Raw genomic sequence first — 24,627 nt, 5'->3', positions numbered from 1 at the left:
AATCCTGTAGATAACATCGCTTGTATTGCAGTTGATGTGGTTTTTTAGACACATCTTGTGTTGTTTATACTCAAATTCCTTCATCTGGATAGTGGTAGCGCAAGCCTTGCACCATCCACAGCGGTAATGACCAAGAATCGGTGGTAGATTCCACAACGACTGAATTGTCACGGGGTCGGGTGATCCAAGGAAAGACCGGACAATGTGGTCTCGGATACTTTTAGCCTTCTTGTATGAGTGCATCGGAGGTGCATCCTGTCCTATGTCGTCTGATATCAAGGCCCAATGTTTGTTAATGATCTTCTTGATAGCATTGCTCCTGGTCGAGAAGGTTGTAACGCAGCTCATCCTCTGGTCTGTAGGATCTATTCTGTCTCTCGGTTGCAGTAAGATTTCGCGTGGGCTAAACCAAGCACGCTTTCTTGCCCTCTTGATCAACCTGGAGGGGTTGCCACGTTGCATCAGTCGATTTGCCAGATCTTCAAATTCAGACATGTAATTTGTTTTATTAGAACAATTCCTACGCACCCGAAGGAATTCTCCAAATGGCAAATTGTCCCTCAGGCCTCTTGGGTGGTGACTGTTGTATTTGAGAAGAGAGTTATGCTCAGCAGGCTTGCGATAGAGTGTAGTGCACAGTATGTCATCCTCAACATAGATGGAGATGTCTAGAAAGTCTATCCGGTGAGCTTGTGATTGTAACGTGAATTGGATATCAGGCGTTCTCTGAAGGATTCCAAGTCTCACATGTTACCGGTCCAGATCATTAGGACATCGTCTATGTAACGCATCCACAATTCCACTTTGTCGCCAATTGGATTAGACTCGTGAAAGATATGATTCCTCTCGAAATTGTCCATAAAAATAATGGCCAAATCCGGGGCAAAGGTAGCCCCCATAGCAACACCTTTTGTTTGCAAGTATAAAGTCCTGGAAAATGAAATTTTTCATCATCGCAATCCTCAATAATGAAATGATAAAATCCGTGGGAACTGGTACCGGGGCCGGTCTGCTATTGAGTGCAGCCTCCGCAACCTCTAGGGTGTCTTTTTGAGGGATGCTGTGTATGACACAATATCACAGGTCACCAGTAGCTGTCTCGTGGGATCAAATGTTCTTCCGTCAACCAAGATGATTGTTTGCATGGTGTCACGCAAATATGCCTGTGTGTTCTCGGCGATAGGTTTCATGAATAAATCGATATACTTGCACAGTGGCTCTAGCATCGAGCCACACCCGGACACAATGGGTCGGCCTGGTGGGCTGGCCATGTCCTTGTGTATCTTGGGAAGTGTGTATATTGTGGGTAGTCTGGGATGCTTCTGGTTGGGATATTGGAATTCCAATTCCGTGAGAAAACCTTGTTCTAGGCCATCTCGAGTGATCGAAAGTATTTCGAGAGCCAAATCTTTTGAGCGGTCTGATCTCAGCCTCTGGTAACTCACACCCTCATTAAGTTGTTTGAGTATCTCATTCTTATATTTGGTCACGTCTTGGACCACGATGGCGCCACTCTTGTCAGCAGGTTTGATTATGACTTCCTTGTTCTCTTTTAGGGACGAGAGTGCAGCATTCTCCATCTTGTTGATGTTGACCATAGTGTGTTTCTGTTTTTCCAAAATGCTGTTAAAATCTCTCAAGAACACACTTTCGTAGGCCAGAATCTTGTTGGACATAGCGTATGTTGGTGGTGCAAAGGTAGAAGGGATCCTGAGCCCGGTGTGGGAGGTATTCTGTTGGGAAGTTGAGTCTCGGAAAAAATAGCGGAGACGTATCTTGCGGAAAAATCTGTGTTGTTCTGTTTTGATGGCAAATCTGTTGGGAAAGGCAGTCGGCACAAAGGAGAGCCCCGTGCTCAAGTCCTGTATCTCCTCTTCTTTCACTACATAAGATGAGATGTTGACCACTGGGCTAAGTGGTGGTCTCACCACCTGTACACTTTGCGTCGGGTTGATATCTCCCTGTGCTCCTCCGGTTGGAACAGTACTTGCTTCTGGGCTCTTCCTCTCCCTCCATCGCAGTTCATGTTGCTTGGTTGCTGCCCACGTTTGTTGTTTTTAAACACAGAGTGTTTTAGTCGCTTGGTGCGGTTACTAATTTAATTTCCATTTGCTTACACACCAGGCTCTTTGGCCCCCTCGCCCCACCTGCTGCTCCCCTCCACCATCCCAAGGAAGAGCCACTGCAAGGCCTACATTCATCCTTCACTATATTGGGTTGAAACGTCGACAGCTTACGAGTCCGCCAGCTTACGAGTCCGCCAGCTTATGTCTCAGTTATAATACATTCACGAAGGTCTTCAAAGCATGGCAAATCTGTAAACTGCCAAACATTCATATGTTTTCCTTCTGGCTCCAAATGGAAGCTACCTTATTTGTATTTGTACTTTGACTATTAGGCGATTGCCAGTCACTTTGATCCCGAAAAACCCTTTATCCTTGCACGACAATCACACCTACCTCGTACCCCTTACCTCTCCCTCATTCTTTGGGGCACCAATGTATGTTCTTTCAAATAAGTGATGTATTGTTCATGCTAGGTCCATTGCGATTAAATAACAGTGTACCTGCATAATTTTCTGATTTGGTTTTTGTTTGTTTTGTAAACCTTCAGTTTATTTTTATTATTTTTTACTTTTAAGCAAACAGGTCCTGGGACCCCTTCTCAAATGTACCTACACATACCCAGGTCCCAGGGACATTAATTGGGGTTACCCCTTTTTGGTAACATTATAGATAAAATCAGCATAAATTCTAAACTTGAAAGACGTTTTCTAACAGCTAGGTGATTATTTAACATTACTGCCTGTGATGGTTGAGTGACGGGAGGCGAACGAGGCACTGTATCGTTTCCCTCGTGATTTGTCCCATCATTGTGACTTATCGCAGCGTTAGCCAATAAAGAACTGCCAGTGAGGCCCGTCCCACGCATTATGACATCACGCAATAACAGCCTAACTGCACAGTGTAGGATACTACTCATTCAGGGTTGGTAGGTTTGGATTGACTATTTTGAAATCGAGACCATTACACATCAGTGAATTTGCTTTTTTTCGAAGTAGGGAATGTCAGTTATACAGAGGAAGGAACAAATTGGTATATAACTCAAATGAACTGCATTTATCTGCAGTTACTCTTGCAGCTCGTCAGTTATGCTTTTAGCCGTATTTGAGTCTGCTGAGAAATGCACATGCAATTATTATTAACACTTCCTCTACAGTGACTAGTCTGGGCTTGGGCAGCGTGTATGCAGCTTGAGTTCCAGCTGCAAGGGGCATTAAAACTTGGTGCAGTGAGTCCTTCATTAATTAAAGTAGGAATTAAAAAGAAATCAATTCACCATTGCAGCATTTAGTGATGCAAGCCAGTTAATTCCCTTGAATACAATACCAACGCCGGATGAGCCATTTCCTTTCGAGAATAACAATTTCAGAGATTTATACTGATAGGGAACATTTGGCATCAAAAAGCACCAACAGAACTGAAATTCCTCATAGGTTATGTCAATAGCAACCCCTCAACGAGAGTCCTAACGAACTCTGAAGCACAATGGCTGCCTTGGTGAACAGTAGCTGCGCTTTCATGTATTTTCCTTCAGGTTTTATATTCAATGGCACTCTCGCTATTCAGGGCAACATCGTGTAACCTACACAAAGAAAGGGGGCAACAAGTCAGTGCCTTGAGCTATTCGATGTAATGCTTGACAGTCATGTGTTAGTCAGCCAGCATTCATCACCCTTTGCTTGTTGCACTGTCAGTAATGTTATGAGGTGTTTAGCGGGTTCACCTCCACTGTAAATGATAGACCAATTGTAAATATGTTCACACGGCATTGCAAAGGAGTCCACCTGCTAACATTGACTTTACATTATACACCAGCTTTAGATAGCTGCAGTATGAGCATAGCTGGAATGCCCGCAAACATCATCAGCACCACCATCCCCTTAGCATATGGTCAATGGAGTAATATGGTTGGTGTTTTCTAGCCCCTATCTCGACCCAATTTCCTACTTGCCTAAAGAGGTATCACAGATTAAACTTATAAGACAACGATTGGTTCTGTAGGGAAGAGTTCTATTTCTTTGTATGTAACCTTATTTTACTCCTATTCAGCTAGGAATTGCCAATTTAATGGTACAACTAATCTGTAGAATTTTAAACTCGCACAAAAATAAATTTCAACACAATATATTGTCCGTCATATATCGTGGAGCAACTCAGTAACATGTCTAGAAAAAATACAGGACTGTAATGTGACATATACAGTAACATAAATAATATATTGGACAAATAGTGTGAAGCATGAAGAACATCTGAAAGAAACAGGTTAGTATTAGATTCCTTACCTTAGAATATCCCCAGGCGTCAGTCTGGATCCGGAAACTTTTGCGTAGCAGTACCCCTGCGCGTCGGTAGGCGTCGTCTGCAGGCGTCCCCTGCGGCTCCGCGTCGTCGGCGTCGTGCGCCGTGATGACGTCGCTGGAGTATATAGACGCCGCCTCCGCGCGCTGACGTCAGTTCTTCTTTTTTCCGCGCCAGTTAGCGCAGATCCGAAGAGCAGTACTCCGGTCTTTTGACCTAGTTTTGTTAACTTTAACTCTTCTTCAAGGTGCCGGTAGGATGCCCGGGTTTAAGAGTTGCGACGGGTGCGACCGAATGATGTCGGTCACCGACCACCATCGACTCTGCCTCCGGTGTCTGGGCGCGGACCACGACGTCGAGTCTTGCGTCGACTGCCGGGCCTTGACAGGTAAAGCTAGACGGGAGCGGTCCCGCAAGCTGCTCGAACTCCGAGTGTCGGCCCCGCGTCGAGAGCGGTCCCGGTCCGGTCGGAGGTCGAGGGAGCGGTCGAGGGAGCGATCGCGGAGCCGCCATGAGCGCTCCGGGAGTCGCCACCATTCCTCCGGTTCATCAGGTAAGCGTCACAAGAGGTCGGGGCGTCATCATCGTACCCCCGACTCCCCCCGACGCCCGCGTGATGCGGCCGGGGGTTCGGGCCCCGGCGCCGCTGGGCCCTTCAGGGTCGTCGCCGGCTGGTCCTCCGGCTTCCCCGGCGCCGATTCCATTGGGGCAACCCGTGGTGCCGCCTCCGCGCGGCGCCGTGACTCCGCCGTCGGTTCCGGCCGGCGTCGGGGCGCCGGCGCCGCGCGGCGCCACCCCCGATCCCTCTCTAACTCCTGACGCGGAGTCGGACCGGCGTCCGAGGAGCCGGTTTACATCGTCGACTCGTCCTATGGCGATGAGGACGAATATGGAGAGGGTTGGGAGGGGTCTGAGGACCCTTTGTCACGAGCCTGCCAGTATGACGTGGACTGGGTAGGTGACTTAGGTGAGGCCAGTGGTCTGGACGAGTCGCCCAACCCTGGGTTTGTCTCGCCTTCCCCTGTGGCGTCGGAGGCGGGGGCTGCCTATTCGGTGGTCCTGATGAGGGCTGCCAAGGCTTTGCGCCTTGAGCTCCCCGTCGCTAAGGTGAAACCTAACATCCTCACCGAAGTATTTAAGCCGCAGTCGTGCCCACAGGAGCCTCTGCTGCCATTTAATGAGGCCCTGACGGATGTCCTTTTGGGCACCTGGTCCAGGCCCGCTTCCGGTGCACCGGTTGACCGGAACGTTGCCAGGCGTCACCGTCCGTGTTCGGACGACCCTGCCTTCCTTTCCACCCATCCCTCCCCGGAGAGTCTGGTGATCCAGGCCTCCACTTCCCAGTCCGCATTCCCGTCGGCTCCGCCCGATCGGGAATCGAAGCGATATGACCAATTTGGCAAGAAGGTCTTTTCGTCTTTGAGTGCTGGACTGCGGTCTTGTAATACCGCATGCCTCTTGGGCCGCTACACCCACTCTCTGTGGGACACGGTCGCGGAGTGTCTGCCGCAGTGCCCGCAGGAGGTGCGGGACAAGCTCGACCAGGCCTTGGTTGAAGGCCGGGACGCGGCGAGGTATTCGATTAGGTGTGGTCTTGACACGACCGATTCGCTGGGACGTCGCCATGCTTGGCTGAGATCCGCCAACTTCTCGCCGGATGTCCAGACTGCCCTCATGGACATGCCTTTCGATGGCAGTCGCCTGTTCGGTGACAAGGCGGACAACGCGCTTGAGCGCTTCAAGGACTCCAGGGTCACGGCCAAGTCCTTGGGTCTTTCGACCCAGCGCCAGCAGCAGGGTTCGTTTCGCCCCTTTCGTGGCCAAGGAAGGGGCGGTCCCACGCGTGCTGCCAGCCACGCGCCGCAGAACGCTCTCCAGCGCGGTGGCGGCCGTGGTTTCCGCCGTGGTGGCGGTAGAGGGCAGCGGCGAGGTCAGTCCACACCTCCCCCCGCTGCAGCCTCTAAATCTTCCTAGTCCGAGCTTTCGGGCCCATGTGACGCCAGTGGGTGGCAGGGTTCGTCATCACCACTCCCACTGGCGCACGATAACATCGGACAGGTGGGTGCTGCAGCTCGTCCGAAGGGGCTACTCCCTCCCCTTCGAGTCCACTCCTCCAGCCATGCCACCGCAGAACACCGTGTGTCGGGGGACCACTTGACACTTCTGCAGGAGGAAGTTACGGCCCTCTTGGCCAAGGGGGCCATCGAGCGCGTTCCTGGGCCAGAAGTAGGGTGTGGTTGCTACTCCCACTACTTTCTGGTGCCCAAGAAGGACAAAGGGGGCCTTCGTCCTATCTTGGACCTACGGGACGTCAACGGCTTCCTCCGGAAGGAGAAGTTCAAGATGTTGACTTTGGCTCAGGTCTTGGCTGCTCTAGACCCGCAAGACTGGATGGTAGCATTGGACTTGCAGGATGCGTATTTTCACATCCCCGTCCTGCCGGCCCACCGGCGTTACCTGCGGTTCACGGTAGGCCAAGAGCACTTTCAGTTTATCGTGCTCCCATTCGGCCTTACCAGCGCCCCACGGGTGTTCACGAAAGTGATGGCGGTGGTCGCAGCTCATCTGCGCCGGTTAGGGGTTTCAGTCTTCCCCTACCTCGACGACTGGTTGTTGAAGGCGGGCTCGCCCCAAACAGTCGTCCACCACCTTCAGATGACGGCAGACCTCCTGCACGAGCTGGGGTTTTCCATCAATGTGCCGAAATCACACCTGTGTCCCTCTCAAAAGCTCCTTTTCATCGGAGCGGTTCTCGACTCGGCGCAGTTTCGGGTTTATCCTCCGGAACGGCGGGTCCGGGATATTCAGGCTCTGATTCCCATCTTTCAGCCGTTGTCCCGGATTTCGGTCAGGTTGACGCTGCGGCTTCTGGGGCTGATGGCCTCCTGCATCCTTCTGGTGCATCACGCCAGGTGGCGGATGCGGGCTCTGCAGTGGGACCTGAAGTTTCAGTGGGCCCAGCATCAGGGCAACCTGTCCGACCATGTCCTGATCTCGGAGGGCACTGCAAGACAGTTGCAGTGGTGGCTTACGGACCGCGATTGGGTCAGAGGCAGATCCCTCTCCCTTCCCCAACCGGAGCACGTGGTTGTGACGGACGCGTCCCTCCAGGGCTGGGGTGGCCACTTGGGAGAGGCGGAGATCAGAGGCATCTGGTCTCCGGCGGAGTCCCGGCTCCATATCAACATGTTGGAGCTGCGGGCGATTCGCCTAGCACTGAAGGCATTCCTCCCCTTTGTCAACGGGAGTGTAGTGCAGGTGTTCACGGACAACACCACCGCCATGTGGTACTGCAACAAACAGGGCGGTGTGGGGTCGTGGACCCTTTGCCAGGAGGCTCTGCGCCTCTGGCAATGGCTGGAATGTCAGGGCGTGACTCTGACGGTTCAACACCTGGCAGGTTCTCTAAACGCCAGGGCGGACGAACTCAGCCGTCGGTGCTCGGTGGATCACGAATGGCGTCTGAACTCGGACGTGGCGAACGGCCTCTTTCAGCAATGGGGAGAGCCTTGGTTAGATCTATTCGCCACAGAAGAGAACGCGCAATGTCATCAGTTCTGCGCGTTGGAGTTTCCAAGACGGCACTCGCTCGGCGACGCCTTTCGGCGCGAGTGGAGCTGCGGTCTGTTGTACGCCTTTCCGCCTATACCACTTCTGCCCAGAGTGCTGAAGAAGATCAGGCGCGACCGGGCCCAAGTTATCCTTGTGGCTCCGGACTGGGCTCGAAGATACTGGTATCCCGAGCTACTCAGCATGTCAGTCGGTCCCTCGATCCGCCTGCCCCTTCAGGAGGACCTTCTGTCGCAGCAGCAGGGGACGGTCCTCCACCCGAACCTGTCCAGCCTCCACCTCCATGCGTGGAGATTGAGCGGCGACAGTTGAGGCCATTCGACTTGCCTCCTGAAGTCTGTGATGTGATTCTGGCAGCCAGGCGTCCCTCCACAAAGTCGGTATACGCCTGCCGGTGGAAAAGATTTGTGGCATGGTTCACAGCAAAGGCTGTGGATCCCCTTTCTGCCCCTCTTTCCGAGGTTCTCCTCTTCCTTCTTTCTCTTGCCCAGCAGGGCTCTGCTCTGGGCACTATCAAGGGCTACCTTTCTGCCCTTTCCGCCTTCTTAAGGCTACCTGATCAGCCATCCTTATTCAAGTCCCCTATTGTACTGAGATTCTTGAAAGGCATCACGCACATGTATCCTCCTGTTCCGTTCGTGATGCCTCAGTGGGACTTGAACCTCGTTCTGACATTCTTGATGTGCGCTCCCTTTGAGCCGCTTCATTCCTGTCCTCTCAGTCTTCTCACTTTAAAGACGGCCTTCCTGGTTGCCATCACCTCTGCCAGGAGAGTGAGTGAGCTCCAGGCTCTTTCTGTTAAACCTCCTTTCTTGTCCGTCCATCCTGACAAGGTGGTTCTTAGGACTAGGCCTTCTTTCCTGCCCAAAGTAGTTTCTGCTTTTCACATCGGGCAGTCCATCACCTTACCCTCCTTCTTCCCGCCTCCGCATCCTTCAAAGGATGAAGAGCGGCTCCATCGTCTGGACCCAAAACGTGCGCTTTCATTTTACATGGATCGCACACGCCAGTTCCGGGTGGATGACCAACTGTTTGTTGGCTACGTGGGTGAGAAGAAGGGAAGGGCGGTACAGAAACGAACCATCTCTCGGTGGGTCGTCCTGTGCATCAAAGCATGCTACTCTTTGGCTCGGAAGGAGCCTCCTGTTGGGCTGAGGGCCCATTCCACTCGGGCCACGGCGGCTACTACTGCCCTGGGCCGGGGAGTCCCTTTGCAGGACATTTGCCAGGCGGCTACGTGGGCCTCGCTGCACACCTTTGCGAGGCACTACTGCCTGGACAGTCAAGTCCGGAGGGATGGCTTCTTTGGCCGTTCGGTCCTCCAGGACTTTCTGGTGTAGGTTTGTATTGGTTCGCAGACCCACCACCGGGGTTGGTATTGCTGGGGTATCTATTCTAAGGTAAGGAATCTAATACTAACCTGTTTCTTTCAGATGAACAAGTTACTTACCTTCGGTAACGATATATCTGTAAGAAACAGTAGTTAGTATTAGATTCCTTACCGCCCCACCCGTCCTCCCCGTTCTGCGAACTGATACCTAGGGTTAAGGTCATCCCTTTCAGGGCCCTAGTTTCAAATGGCACCAGTGTTAGTTCTCACATGGCTCTGCGTGTTCTGGCGCGGAAAAGCTGTGTGCAAAGAACTGACGTCAGCGCGCGGAGGCGGCGTCTATATACTCCAGCGACGTCATCACGGCGCACGACGCCGACGACGCGGAGCCGCAGGGGACGCCTGCAGACGACACCTACCGACGCGCAGGGGTACTGCTACGCAAAAGTTTCCGGATCCAGACTGACGCCTGGGGATATTCTAAGGTAAAGAATCTAATACTAACTACTGTTTCTTACAGATATATCGTTACCGAAGGTAAGTAACTTGTTCATTAAGTACGTAGGACATTAAATATTAGAACATATAATACATAAATAATTGAGTTGGGTGTTGGTTGAAAACAAATGTATATGTTCAAGCATAAATACTAATTTCTCGGATGTATGGTATGCATGATACTTTTATGGAGCACCTTTGGGTATCATCGAAGTTTCGACCCGTATGAGTTGTGTGTTATTACAAAACATCACCAATGGTCTTCCTCAGGACTAAAAGAAAACAGCCTGGTAAAGGTGTGTGGCAGCCTTAAAATAGACAATATGATCCAACCATAAGAATTTATTCATATGGGTCCAAAGGAAAACAATCTCATAGTGCTTGAGAAAGGGAGCCTTGTGTAGTTGTTGAGAACACTTCTGTGATAAAGAGATGGTTCTCAGTCCAATAGGGGGGCCAAGTGAATGTTACACCCCATCGAAGGGTCGGCAGAATGGCTGATACCACTGAGATCCAATTTGGATTCTCATTGAAATTAATGGAAAAGGAGTGAATTGTACCTCCCAAGCGGGAAAAACATGGAATGAAAAACTGTTGTGGGGAGGCAGAGTACCGGGGCTACGAGGGTGGCGTTGGCCTATAGGCAATCAGGCAGTGCCTAGTAGGGTGGTCTCAGGGCAATACGTGGGCAATTTATTTTTAACAGTTTATAGGCCTGTTTATAGCCAGATGAGCCTACTCTATTTACTGTTGTTTTCCCTGATGTTACCACATGCACTGCCTGCAGCTAACTAAAATACTTACAATCTTCAACACCTTGCCAAAAACCTAGGCAGCCTAACTTTACAAGTACAAATTTGGCCTGATTTGAAAATGTGGGCCAATCCAAAATTCACCCTTCTCCAATCCAATCCAGCCCACCACAATCCACCCCACTATAAACCACCCAACTCCAATCCATTGACTCCTATTCAACTCCAATTCAATCCACATGTATCCAATCAAATCCACCCCACTGCAATCCATCTCAATCCAATTCACCCCACTGAACCCAAGTCCAATCTACCAAATCCAATCCACCCAAATCACACCCACCTCAATTGGCTCCACCCCGCTCCAATACAATCCACCCAGATCCAATTGAAGTGACCCATTGACTCTAACCCACTCAATTCAATCCACCCCACCCACTCCACGCCAATCTCCCCATCCAATTAAAACCTCTCTAATCTACCCCAACCCATTCCAGTCCAGTCCAGTCCTCCCCATTCCAATCCACTGCAACCCAATTCACCCATCCCACTGTAATCCAACCTACCCTACTCCAATCCACCCCACCCCATTCCGGTCCACCCCATTCCATCCCATCTACCCTATTCCATTCCAATCCATAACTTTCCATTCCACTGCTCCCCATTCCAATCCACCCCGCTCCAGTTTACCCCACCCCACTACAATTCTCTCCACAACAATCTAAAGGTGTGGCTAGCCTTCTGAATGTGTATACCTCCTGAATACCTAATTTTCCTTCCTGCCTGAGTGCAAATGTGCCTGGGGCAGAGGGAGTCTGTTTCCTCTTTTGGAAGGCAGCCTGGTTGCACATCACAGGCAGTACAGCCTTTAAAGCTTACCGTCTTGATGTGCCACTTAACTAGCCATCCTGTCAGCGAGGGAGGTGTGGCATCCTTCCCAGCCAGGCCATTGTTTTCGACTCCTGGGAGAGTTTGTGCCTTCTGGCAGGGGTACAGATACTTGTTTTGGTGGCAACAGCTGTGAGCTGGTAGTCAGAGCATCGGTAAGGTTGGCACAACCAGGTGGGCAACTTGTAAGGTAGCCACCTGGATGCATGCCACATCGTCTACGACAGAAGGGACATATAAACTTGCACTTACATGTCCAAACCTTTATTATAATACACCCTGCCTCCTGGTCTCAAGAGTCCTTCCTTAGGTTTACTGACATGTATTACAAATAGTGCATTGACTTTGCCACACATAAAGAGGGCAAAGTTGAGTAGTTTACACTGCTTCTGCAGTGGCAGGCCTGCTGTCAGTAGTTTACTTGGGTCACTCAGGGTGGCACAAACAGTGTTTCAAGCTCAGGTGTCCCCTGTAAAACCCATTCCCTGGGTACCACTGGTACTATATGCTAGGGAGTTATAAGAGGGTTACGGGCCCTGACAATTGGGGTTACCAATTCACAAATCAGTTTTTGGGAGGGAGCACTGGCACTGGGGCCCTTGGCAGCAGGCTCCAGTGCACTTTCAGAGTCATAACCATCAACATTAAAGCAGAAGCTGAGTGGTGTGGTGGCCCCTTTCCTACACTTGGGTTTGGCTTTATATTGTATGCTTTTCAATACATGTTTAATGGCTCAATCACTTGACCCAGTCAACCGCTGTATATTATGCATCTGATAGAGACATCTAGACGCAGATTCCATACCTTAGAGTTTCCCGGGTGTCCGGCTGGATCTGGAAGACTTTTACTCAAGCAATACCCTTGCTCTCCAGTAAGCCACGTTGTTTGGCTCCTCATGACGTTGTCGTCCGTGCTGTAAGTGATGTCCGCGTCCCCTATATAGGTACCACCTTGACGTGCTGAAGTTCTTTTCTTTTCATGCCAGCTTGCGCAGAACCTTGAAGAGAGCTAGCCTTTGTCACTTTTTGACAAGCTTTTTCCACATTTTGTCAACAATTTTTGGTGCCTAGGTTTTTTCACAATGTCGAAGAAGACTTTTGGATTCCAACCGTGTGGATCCTGCCATCGTACTACCTCGGTGACAGATACACACTTAATTTGTGTCTGGTGCCTGTAGTTCAACCAAAACTCGAAGTCGTGCTCTGATTGCCGGATCATGGCTCCAAAGGCTTTGCAAGAGCGGTCCCTAAAGCTGCTTGCGATTCTGTGTTCAGCTCTACGCCATTTGCCCCGGAGGCTCTTGTTCCCGTCGAGGGGAAGGTATGGCCACATCTCCAGGAGTCCTTAGTCCTCCACCTCCTGCTCAAAGTCGTCCGGTCTTGTTAGAGGCATAAGAAGCACAAGAAGTCAAAGCGTGCTTCAACTTCTCTTCATTCATCGGCCGATGTGGTGGAGGAGAATCTACTTTCTAAGCCTCTTTCTGCGGAACCTGCGCCTGGGTCGAGTCCATGCTTCCCGGCCTTTCCCGGACCCGGAGCAACCCTTGCCCAGCCTAAAGAGTTCTATGATGCCATGTGCCTCGTATTTGGGCGACCTGACCCTCCTGGTGCACCTACAATGCTCACAGGGGGCTCCATCGGGTTCCGCAGCAGTGGCTCTGACTCCCCTCAATTTATCCTGTGGTGGATTCGGAGCAGTGTGATCTTCCCCAGTGCCAGCCCCCATGCCTAGACTCCAGATGCGGTTGGTGCCAGCTACATTCTTATCCCTACCAACACCGATTCCGACGCCGCCGTTGGGTCTTATGTCGTTTCCTCAGCTTTTTTTTTTTTTAAGTGCTGGAGATCGAGGATGAATGCAAGGGGTCCCTGGACCCTTTTACAAGACCAGCTTGAGCACGAAATAGACTGGTATGATTAATTAGGTGAGGCCAGTGTACTGTATACCTCTCCAGATTCTGGCCTGCTTTCACCCCTACCAAGGCTATGGAGGAGGGAGCTTCATGTATTATGGTGGTAAGGGTAGTTGAGGTCCTAGATCTTCAGTGCCCTTTGGCGGCAGTGAAGATGAACATCTTGACAGAGGTCCTACAGCTGGCTGTCTCCTACTCGGAACCCCTCCTGCCTTTCAACGAGGCCTTGACTGATGTCCTTCTGGGAATCTGCTCCAAGTCCAGCACAGGGGCTCTTCTGAATAGGAAAATCGCTCGCTGTCGCCCTGCTCTGGGTGACCTAAAATGCGTCAGCAACCACCCTACCCCCCAGAGCTTGATGGTCTAGGCCTATACCTCACAAGGCGCGTTCCCTTCGCACCCAGAGCCAGCCTTGCGCTGTGGTCGGTGATCACTGCATGTTTATTGGGCCATTACGCCCACTGCTTCTGGAAAAAGGTTGCACAAGTGCTGCCACAGGTACCGAAGGAGGCCTGGACTATTCTCTACTAAGCAGTATTAGACGGGAGAGATGCAGCAAAGTTGACCATTCGTTGTGGGCTTGACACCATCGACTCTATGGGCCAAAAGATGTTGACAGTGGCTGTTCGACGCCACTCCTGGCTGAGAACTTATGTCTTTTCTGGGAATGTCCAGGATTCCCTTATGAACATGCCCTTTGATGGCACCACCTCTTCGGAGACCAGGCAGACATAGCCATGGTGTGCTTTAAGGACTCCTAGGCTACGACCAAGTCCTTGGGCTTCTAAGTGACCACCATCTAATTTTCGCCCCTTTCGTGGTCACGGAAGGGGCTTTCAGCCGCGCCAGCCAAATCCCAGCCACAAGACCAGGCAAGTTCAGCAACCTCTGCACGGCCATAGGCATGGCTCCACCTCCTAGTCCGGCCCTTCAGGATCATGTGCGGGCCAGTTGATGGCAGGATCAGCTATTATCTCCACCACTGGCAAAACATCACATCGAACAGGTGGTTTCTTCAGTAGTCTGAAAGAGCTACTACCTCTCCTTACAAACTACCCCTCCCTCAATGCCTCCAACTTATGACGGGCTGATGGAGGACCACCTGAACTTGCTTTAGGAGGAAGTAAGGACTCTCTTGGCCGAGAGAGCCATAGAAAAGATTCCGGCGCCTGACGTCAGCTGTTTGCCATTCCCGCTCCTTTTTGATCCCGAAAAAGGACAATGGTCTTCGTCCTATTCTAGATCTGAGAGCCCTCAACTACTTCCTCAAAAAGGAAAAGTTCAAAATGCTTACTCTGGTTCAGGACTTTTCTGCCCTAGACCCTGGAGACTGGATGGTAGTGCTGGATTGCAGGACGCCTATTTTTACATTCCCGTCCTGTCTGATCATCGCCACCACCTGCGGTTCACGGTAGACCACAAGCACTTTCAGTTCACAGTGCTCCCCTTTGGCCTTGCCAGCGCCCCTCGGGTGTTCATCAAGGTAATCGCTGTGTTCTCAGCTCATCTGCACAGATTAGGGTTACCAGTCTTTTGCTATCTCAATGACTGGCTGTTGAAGGCATGTTCACACCCAGACTGTCCTCTCCACCTCCAGACTACGACAAATCTCCTGCTTTCGCAGAGTTCACTATCAAAGTGCCAAAGTCACACCTGACTTAGCTCTCAGAAGTTCCCATTTATCAAAGTTGTTCTGGAAACAGTGCGATTTCGGGCCTATCCTACCAAGCTGCAAGTTTAGTATATTCAGGCTATGATACTGATGTTTCAGCCTCTATCCTAGATTTTGGTGAGACTGACTCTAAGGATGCTGAGCCTCATGACCTCCTGCTTATGACACATGCCAGATGGCTAGTGCGGGCTCTGCAGTGAGACCTAAAGTTCCAGTAGGCCAAATCTTCCCTACATTGTGCAGATCTCGGGGGGCACTGCGCAGGACCTGCCGTGGTGACTGACCAACTGCGAGTGGGTCAGCAGCAGACCCCTCTCCCTTTCCCAACCAGGTCACACCTTAGTGAAAGATGTGTCACTTCTTGGAAGGGGCAGCTATCTGGGAGAGGTGGAGATCAGAGGACTCTGGTCTCCGGCGGAAGACGGACTCCACATCAACTTGCTGGCGCTCTGAGCAATCCGCTTGGTATTGAAAGCTTTTCTTCCTTCCATTAAGAGAAAGCTGGCTCAAGTGTTTACGGACAACACCGCTGCCATGTGGTATTGTAACAAAGAGCGAGGGGTGGGGTCGTGGACTCTTTGTCAAGTGGCCCTGCATCTCTGAACATACTTGGAACAGCAGGGCATTTCCCTGGTGTTTCAACACCTGGCAGGTAACCTGAACGCCAGGGCTGACAAACTCAACCATTGATGCCTTGCCGATCACGAATTGCGTCTCCATCCGGAGGTGGCACAAGGTCTCTTTAAGAAGTGGGAGCCCCCTGGTTAGATCTGTTTGCCCCAGCACAATGTCAGCAGTTTTTCTCACTGGAGATTCTTAGGCAATACTTACTTGGGGGGGCTATTCGTCTCTATTGAAGCTCAGGCCTTCACTATGCCTTTCTGCCATTTCCACTCCTGTCTAGAGTGCTCAAGAAGATCGGGAGCAACCAGGGTCAAGTCATTCTTGTGGCTCCGGATTGGGCACAGAGATTCTTGTATTCCTAAGCTTCTCCGTCTGAGCATCGATCCTAAAATGAGGCTGCCCCTTTGTGAGGATCTTCTGTCACAGCCGCAGGGGAGGGTCCTCCACCCGAACCTGTCAACTCTATGCCTTCTTGTGTAGTTTGGGCGGCGGCAGATGACAGCATTCGATCTTCCTTCTAATGTCTGTGATGTTATTTTGGCAGCTAGGTGCTGGTGGTGGAAATTTGTAAACTATTGTACAGAAAGGGCAATTGATCCTCTTTCTGCTTCCTTCTCTCAAGCCCTTCTCTTTATTTTAACTCTAGCCAAGCAGGGCTCTGCTTTGGACACTGGTAAAGGGTATCTTTCGGCCTTGTCTGCCTTCTTGAGGGTGCCAGACCCACCCTCTTTATTTAAATCCCCTATTGTAAACATATTTTTAAGGGGCGTGTACAAATGTTCTCACCTGTCCATTCATCATGCCTAATTGGGACCTTAATTTGGTTCTCACCTGCCTGATGTTTGTTCGTATGAACCTTTGCACAACTGCCCCCTCCGGCTGCTTACCATCAAAACCGCCTTTTTAGTGGCAATAACTTCTGCCAGGAGGCTGAGTGAATTGCAGGCTCCGTCATTCAAGCCTCCTTCCCTGACCATGTTCCCTGATCAGTTGGCTCTTTGCACTGGGTCCTCTTTCTTACCCTAAGTAGTAACACCATTTCACGTGGTGCAATCTGTCACCTTGCCCACTTTCTATGCTCCTCCGCATCACTCTAAAGAGGAGAGGCGACTCCACCTTATGACCCAAAGACATGGTTGTCATCCTACCTTGACCGTACTATAGAGTTCCTAATGGACAACCACCTCTTCATTGGGTACATTGGATCCAAGAAAGGTTGTGCGGAACAGAAGAGGACAATCTCGCAATGGGTCGTCTTCTGCATCAACATTTGTTATGCTCTGGCCATGACACTCGATTTCGAAATTAAAGTGTAGATGATTTCGTGATTCCAGTCCAAGTTTTCGCGCTGATTGTGTAGGCGCGCGAGGAGACCGAAGGAGGTCGCGGGGAAGACGCTGGCTGCTCCCGGCAATCTCGGACTTCTATCCCCGCGCTTTGTTCCTGCTTGCAGACCCCCGCTTATGCCACACAGAGCGCAGGTGCTTCATAGACCCACCGTCCTCTGATTCACGGATCTACAGAAAAGCAGGCGAGGTTGAGGACGAGGACCACCCCCGCCACTCTGAGACCGTGCGCACTGTGTGGAACTTCCAGGATCCAGAATTGCGCCAGGGCTGCTCGGAAGACTACCGCCAGAAGCCAGGAGTGGTCCCCTTGCAGCTGGCACCGTTGTGGCAACAATCAAGTAACAACCAGGTGGCAGGTGGCGGTAAGTGGGGAGCTGCAGCAAGTGGGAAGACCAAGACCAGACAAGGTGTGGTCAGGCGCGGCCAGGTGCTGCCAGTGACCTGTGCACTTCCCGCTTTCCCTGCTTTCCCCCCAAAACATGCCCTTCAGCTGCCCCTTTGCCACTCCCCTTTTGCCACTCCCCAGCCACAGGCCGCTGGGTAGAGAAGAGGGAAGAGAAGAAAAAGAAAACAAACCGTTGAGAAAGATTAAGCAACTGTTCCTTCCTCCTCTGAAGTCTTAACTCTAGCAATTCAGCCACCTAAGACCTTATTTGCACAATAATTGTTAAGTACCATCGTCAAGCAAACCCCGGCTTGCTGCGCAGATACATAACTGTTTAGTGCTTAGTGTCTCGGCTCAGTCTTAGCGACCTGCTCGAGCTGATAGAACGCTATAGTCCAGATAGAGTTTGGGCCCCAATATATTTTGTTAACAATCGGAAATGCGGTCTGGGAAGATAAGAGGAGGTGACAAGAAAGACGAGCTCTTGCAAGCCCCTGCCGCAGCCTAAGCCCCAACCAAGAATGGACAAAAAATGAGGACCGAGATTAGGATAATGAAGGAGCCTTGACCGATATCACAGCCCAAAAGCATAACACCTCTAATAGTTCCCCGGTAAATCTTGGCACACAAAACATAGAGGGCTTTGAATTAATAGAAGTAACAGAAGTACAGCACATGTGCGGACCAATAACAGATGTATCATCTCCCATGGCAAACACCTTGGAAATCACAGAAAAAAACGCCTCAGAGGCCACCCCACAAGGCAAGTGGGTCGGTAGTAAGAAGGCATCCCATCCGGCAACCCGCACAGCCCTCAACAGGTAAAACTCCTGCCCGAATAGCAGCAAACGGGCATTGATAACGGATTTCTTAAAGGTTGCCATTAAAACAACGGAGGCAAACAGGGATCGTCAGGTTATGAAAGCTACCAACCCTATTAATCTAATAAATAACGACAAGGCCCCCAAAATAAAAATGATGCAATATTACCCCCATCGGGGGGAAGACATACAAATAGTGAGGCTGAATGGAAAGAAAATAAAGCCCCCTTCCCCCGTACGCAGGACTGGACATTTCGGGCGACAGAAACCAAGAAATGTAAAGCCCCCAACTACTAATTCCTAAAACATTCCGCCCTCTTGAGATCCAGCAAAGGAAAAATGTCCAGGTAACTGAGGTCCTAATCCCCCAACATTCGTCCCACCCAGATCTGCCTTCCCAGTCTTATGAACAACATTCTCCACCTGGAAACAGTGGTCGTGAAGGCTATAGTGCTCAAATTCATCACAGTGAAAGTAACCCAGCATATCAGTACAATAAAACCACTTCGAGTCCTTTCGGCATGCAAGATCCATCGAAGGGGCCCCACCCTCCCACCAGACAGGGAATAGCAAACTCAAGCTTTGACATCCAAGCCCACCCTGATTCACCCTTCCACACACTGGAAATAGTAGAACACCTTTGTCAGGATAAACAAAATGAAGCGCCGAACCACCAACCAAATCATTCTGGATCAGCCTCCCAGACACCACTTATTCAAAATATAGCATCACCCACCAGGTCTTCATGTTGTTTGAGTGAACAATCCCCAGGGCAACTGCCCCTCCAGGACCACTGCTCCAGCCGAGCCTTATTAACATCTGAAGTTTGACCTCACCTGCGAAGCACAATGGATACAATCGGCAAAGCAATGATCCTCCATGCAGACAAACTGGGCACGCAAGTAGACCTCTTAAATATTCTTGAAATCCATGTTCAGGGGGTAGAACAAAAGCTGCATAGTTTTAATGAAATTGTCCTGAAGGTGCAGCGAGATCGGGAAACAGCCTTTCAAATGTGCCACTGTCACTGTACCCGAATAATCAATAAATTAGCCTCTGTCCCAACCATACTTACTGATCTTTTGGGTTCAACAAGGGAAGTTTCAACCAAGCCCGCAACAGCAACAGAGAATGAAAAAGCAATAACAGAGAACGAAAAAGCAGCCCCAAAGGATACCGATTTGGAAAGTCCCAACCCCCCAGTGGGGCAAAAAAGTAGTGAAACCGAGTCAACCACCTTATCGATTAAACGTACTAAGTCAATAACACCGACACTTAATCCATCAAGTGTTCTCGATAACTTAGGTGCCCACGATCCTTCATCCCAAGATCAATGCAATCAGTCTCTTGAAAGAGATCTAAAAGTACCCAAGCTTTTATCAAAGCGGGTGCAAAATTGACTAAAAGTCCAGAAAGCGCAAACAAACTAGCCAGGCACAAGATTCATCCCTGGCAGCATCAGCTCAAAATGAAACCCATCAATAAGACAACGCAACCCAAAGCGGCATGGAAGTAGCAACCCTCAAGGAGGAACCAATCCCATTCCCTAATCGGCCCGTTACGCCCAATGCTTCAAACCATAGCACAAGGGAGTCACCCCACCGGAAAAAATATACCGTTTATTCAAACCCGCAGCTGGGAAGGTAAAACATAATTCAAATTCTCAGGCTACACAATCATCAGAGAGATGCTTAAAGTCAACAATAAGGAAAACAAACCAGGATGTGTCCACCTTGGCTGAGGAAACCAGCACAGATGTAAGCAGAGTTGTGGAATCAAATAGGGGTGGCGAAATCAATCTACAAAAAAAAAAAAAATCCAGCACCTCGAGATCAACCCCACATCTACAGAGAGCCTGTGGTGGTGGAAAAATTGGAAAGGACTGTAGACAATGAACCAGAGGCAGATTCCCCAGTTAATAACAAACTGGTTTTCAATCAACAATATGTTTCAATGTGAACGCACGACATTCTAAATAGAAGTGTCTTGCTCAAATTATTTCAATCCCTTCCACCTCTAAGCCACATAAACACCAGTGATATTGATAGTGTAGAATTTCATAAAAACTTGAGCCCCCCTCGGTCAAGAAGTTACAACAGCTACATTTAGCAACAAAATGCACATCTGACAGAAATACACGTTAGCCAAATGGGGAATCGAGTTAAAAAAGATAATTCCACCTCGTTACCCTAGCCACTAAAGCCATCTTCTCACATTGCGAGTCTTCTAAAGGGGGCTAAAGGCCCGGATCACCATAGCCAAACAAGGGATAAAGAGTACCCGGCAAGGAAAATTACTATTACTTTCGATCATCCAGAAGCCAGTAAGTTCTCGGGCTCTTGGGACTCCAACGCAGAAGGCCCATCCTTGGCAATGGCATGAACAACTTAACCAATAGTTTAACATACACACCAAGGTTGTGACATCTGTTCCTGGAACATGCACGGCCTCCACTCAATTAGAAGACCCAGACTTCATGGACTTGATTACCAATACAACGTTCTCCTTTATCAAGAATCCTAGCAGATAACCTCATCTTCAATAATTGGCTTAAAAAAATTCCTGAACCCGGCAGAGAGAGCTACAAAATACGGAAGAGCAAAATGGGGTCTCTCTACCTTTATTTAAACAGAAATCCCATGGCACGCCTCTATCATAGATTTAGATTGCTCTTGGATACTCTGCGTCAAAATAGACGTCTCGGAGTCCCAGACCCTGCTCATACTTAACATCTATATTCACCCAGCATCCAAACAAAAGAAGTCAAGAATCGAACAATTAATCTCCTCATTAACAACATTAAAACTCGCCTATCCAGATGCTAAAACCATCCTGTCGGGCGACTTTAATATGAATCTACAATATGCCAGGAGTAAGGGTAAAAAGGAGGCCACACCAGTCCCAAAACAACAGGACTGATCTGGCAAAAAATGTGCTGCCCGCTTGAAAGACCTTTCAATGTGTGTACTCAATGGCCAATGTCTGACTGATCGGCCCGCAGCATACACCAGGGTTACACAAAAAGCACGCTCTACTATTGAATACACCTTTATGGATTACGACCTCCTCCCGTACATCACGAACATCCAGCTAAAAGACAGCGCGGAAAGTGATCATCATCCGCAAACTTTTACTTTATTAAAATCTTTCACAACCCCTGAGATAGCAAAGGAGTTATCGACCTTAACACAATGTTATAACTTAAAACGACCCTGCTGGAATAAGGACAACATTGAGGATATTACAAGTACCTACACCAGTCTTTTGGAAAGACCCAACTCTGAATCATTAACCATAGAAGCTTGGGAGTCTTTTATCTATGAAATTAATAAGAAATTCTCTAAAAAAGCCCATGCCCACAAAGCAGGATACCTAAAAGGGGCAGCCTGGTTCAATATTAGCCCGAGGACACAAAAACAACAACTAAATAAATACCTCAGACAACTACGATCTCAGGGACCAGCATGCCACCAGGAGCTCCTGCTTTTAATCTCAAAAAGAAGAAAAAAGTTAAAGGATATAAAATTTACCAAAAAGGAACATCAAGAACAAATTTGGGCGAAACTCCTTTATGCTTGTAAATTAGGGGACTTCAAGCTCTTTTGGGAACCAATCGACCAACTAACCAATGGCCGGAAGTGACATCATAATTCGGATATATTGGAGGCCACATGGAGAGCTCATATCGAACTCCTATACAATGAAACTACACCCCAATCGGCCCCAAACTGCAGATTACCAATAGGGAAGGAGGCTGGAGGTCGAGGTAAGGTCAACGATACCACGAACCATGAATGCCCCGATGATTTTGTGTTTCCAGAAATCCAAGTTCTGAAAATTATAAAAAATCTAAAAACCGAGGGAGCTCCAGGTCCGAATGGACTACTAAACGCTCTGTTTCGGCATGACCCCCCATTCTGGTCTCAAGTCCTGACTCCTCTTTTTTCCAAAGTTACAGCTAATAGTCTGATCCCCGAGTCCTGGAGAGGAAGCATCCTTAATCCAATCTATAAGTCCGGTTCCCATTCAGATCCCTCCAACTATAGGTTGATTGCGCTCATAGATGTGGAGGCAAAAATGTACGCATCTAATTTCCTGGTAGAGTTAGAGGCTTGGGTCAGTCAAACAAACCTAATACCGCCTACGCAAACTGGATTTCGGGCTGGATGGGCACCCTTACGAACATCTCCGTGGTTACTCTTTTAGCCAATAAAGCCTTTGCAAAATCAAGACCTTTGTATGCCTGCTTCGTAGACCTGAAAGCGGCTTTCGATAAAGTTCCAAGAGCTTCTGTATGGGTAAAAATGCAAGCTTGGGGAGTCCCGCCCAGGCTCCTGAACGCCATTATCAATCTGTACTCCCATAGGTGGGTTCAAAGCATGAAAGGATACGGGTCCAGCGTAACTGGTAAGATTCCAACATCAAATGGGTTAAAACAAGGTTGCATTTTAGCACCGCGCCTGTTTAACATTTATATGTCAAATCTCGACAAGTGCCTCCAGTCCATCCGAGTTGACCCCCCCCAAAATTGGGCAAAATACCGACACCATGCCTCAAATATGCAAATGACATTGTATTGATATCACAAACACCAGTTGGCCTGCAGAAATTGATCACGGGACTAGGAGCCTATACTACTTTAAACCATCTTACGATCAATCATCAAAAGACAAGTCATGTGTTTTTCCAGACAAAATAAAACATTGAACAGACACTCCTTTTCCTGGAAATTGGGTGAACAATCACTGGCCCGTGTTACCTCCTATAAATATCTAGGCTTCTTCCTTGATGGCAAGCTCAATTTTAAGCTACACGTGGAACAAGGACGCACAAAAGCAAAACAACTGTTATTTGCCTTTAAAATCCTGAAGAAAAAGCTTATAGGATGCTCGACCGGTCATCTGCTAAAAGTGATCTCCGCAAAATTCCTACCTTCCATCTTGTATGGCTCCGAAATCCTGAATACTAAAGATGCTACTATATTAAATAAAGCACAATCTACATTCTTCAAAAGACTGTTTTTAATACCGCTACATATTTCACAGGAACACATTCGTTTAGAATTAGGACTAAAAAATCAGGTCATGGCCAGACAAGGCGCCTTAGTAAAGTATTATTGGAGGATGAGGGAGTCCGAAGACAACACCCTAGCCCACCGCTGTTTGGTTGAGATTGAAAATCAAGCAAAACTAGCTAATTCGACCACGACAATCCTGAAGGAATCCTTGTCGGCATTACATCTAGAGGAGGCTTGGTTAACACCGGTAACGTATTCTGGTCTCAAAAGCGTCATGAACACCAAAATCGAGTGGATCTCTCTGTTAACCGATAAAATGAACTTTAAAAAAAAGTCACGCTCGGGCTGTGAAACAGGCCTACCAGAGGATAAAGCCGCAACAGTATCTGATCGAACACCTCTCCTACCATAAAAAGCATTACCTGATGTTGCTGCGTATGGGACCATTCCCCTCAAAGTATTTGACCCCAAAATGGAAATCTACATGGCCATCTAAGGAATGCCGCCTCTGTCGCCAAGGGGAGGAGTCACTATTACACTTACTATGCACATGCCCTCTCTTACTGAAAACCTGTAAATCCATTCTTCGGGAGTTTTTTAGGAATGAACAAATAAGAATTTGCAGAGCTGCAGTCATCAGGTGTCTTGGAGAGCTTTCGATTCCCCTCTCCTGTAGTGCCATAAAACTCTGGAAAATAGCAGCAAAGGATTTGGGAAAAATTGATTTAAGCCAAGCAGCTAACAAATAACCTACTGGCCGGCATTTTTAAAAATGTATTGTATTACTTGTCAGCTTTTTAACTGTGGTCACGACCCTAAGGCTTTTTTTTCTTTCTCATGTTTAAAAAAAAAATAGAAAATGCTCATTTAATGTATGCCGTTTTATGATGGTTTGCCATCCTTTACGATTTTTAACGAACCAATAAAAATATATTTGACTGACTGACTGACTCTGGCCATAAAACAGCCACCTGAAGGCTTAAGGGCTCATTCCACTAGAGCAAAGGCTGCTACCACAGCATTGCAACATGGAGTTCCAGTCCTTGACATTTGTCAGGCAGGAACGTGTACATTATTGCACATGTTCACCAAACACTACTGCCTGGACTGTCAAGTCCATAGAGATGACCTTTTTGGCCGCTCCGTCCTGCAGGACTTCCTGATTTAACTTTGTCCGCCGTACCTCCTCCAGGGATTGTATTGCTTAGGTATCTATTCTAAGGTAAGTAATCTGAGGCTAGAAGTCTATTTCAGAGAGGCAAGTTACTTACCTTCGGTAACACCTTATTTGGTACAGACATGATCTAGTCACAGATTCCTTACTGGCCCACTCATCCTCCCCACTCTGTGGACAGGCTTTTAGGGTCAGGCCTGATCCCTTATAGGGCCCTAGGTGTTCTAAAACACACTACTGTCAATGCATTTCATGGCTCCGTGCTCCTGGCGTG

General features: G+C 49.0%; 1 protein-coding gene across 1 annotated transcript in view; it reads left to right on the top strand.

Annotated features, from left to right (window-relative positions):
• Nucleotides 1-24,627, top strand: part of DIAPH3 (diaphanous related formin 3) — a 2,176,287-nt gene that overhangs the window by 1,138,712 nt on the left and 1,012,948 nt on the right. The gene's annotated exons all lie outside the window — the stretch shown is intronic.

This window comes from Lissotriton helveticus, chromosome 8, assembly GCF_964261635.1.
Source record: "Lissotriton helveticus chromosome 8, aLisHel1.1, whole genome shotgun sequence".
Lineage (NCBI taxonomy): Eukaryota > Metazoa > Chordata > Amphibia > Caudata > Salamandridae > Lissotriton > Lissotriton helveticus.
The sequence above is the reverse complement of the archived record's forward strand: the minus strand, read 5'-3'. Positions and strand labels throughout refer to the sequence as shown.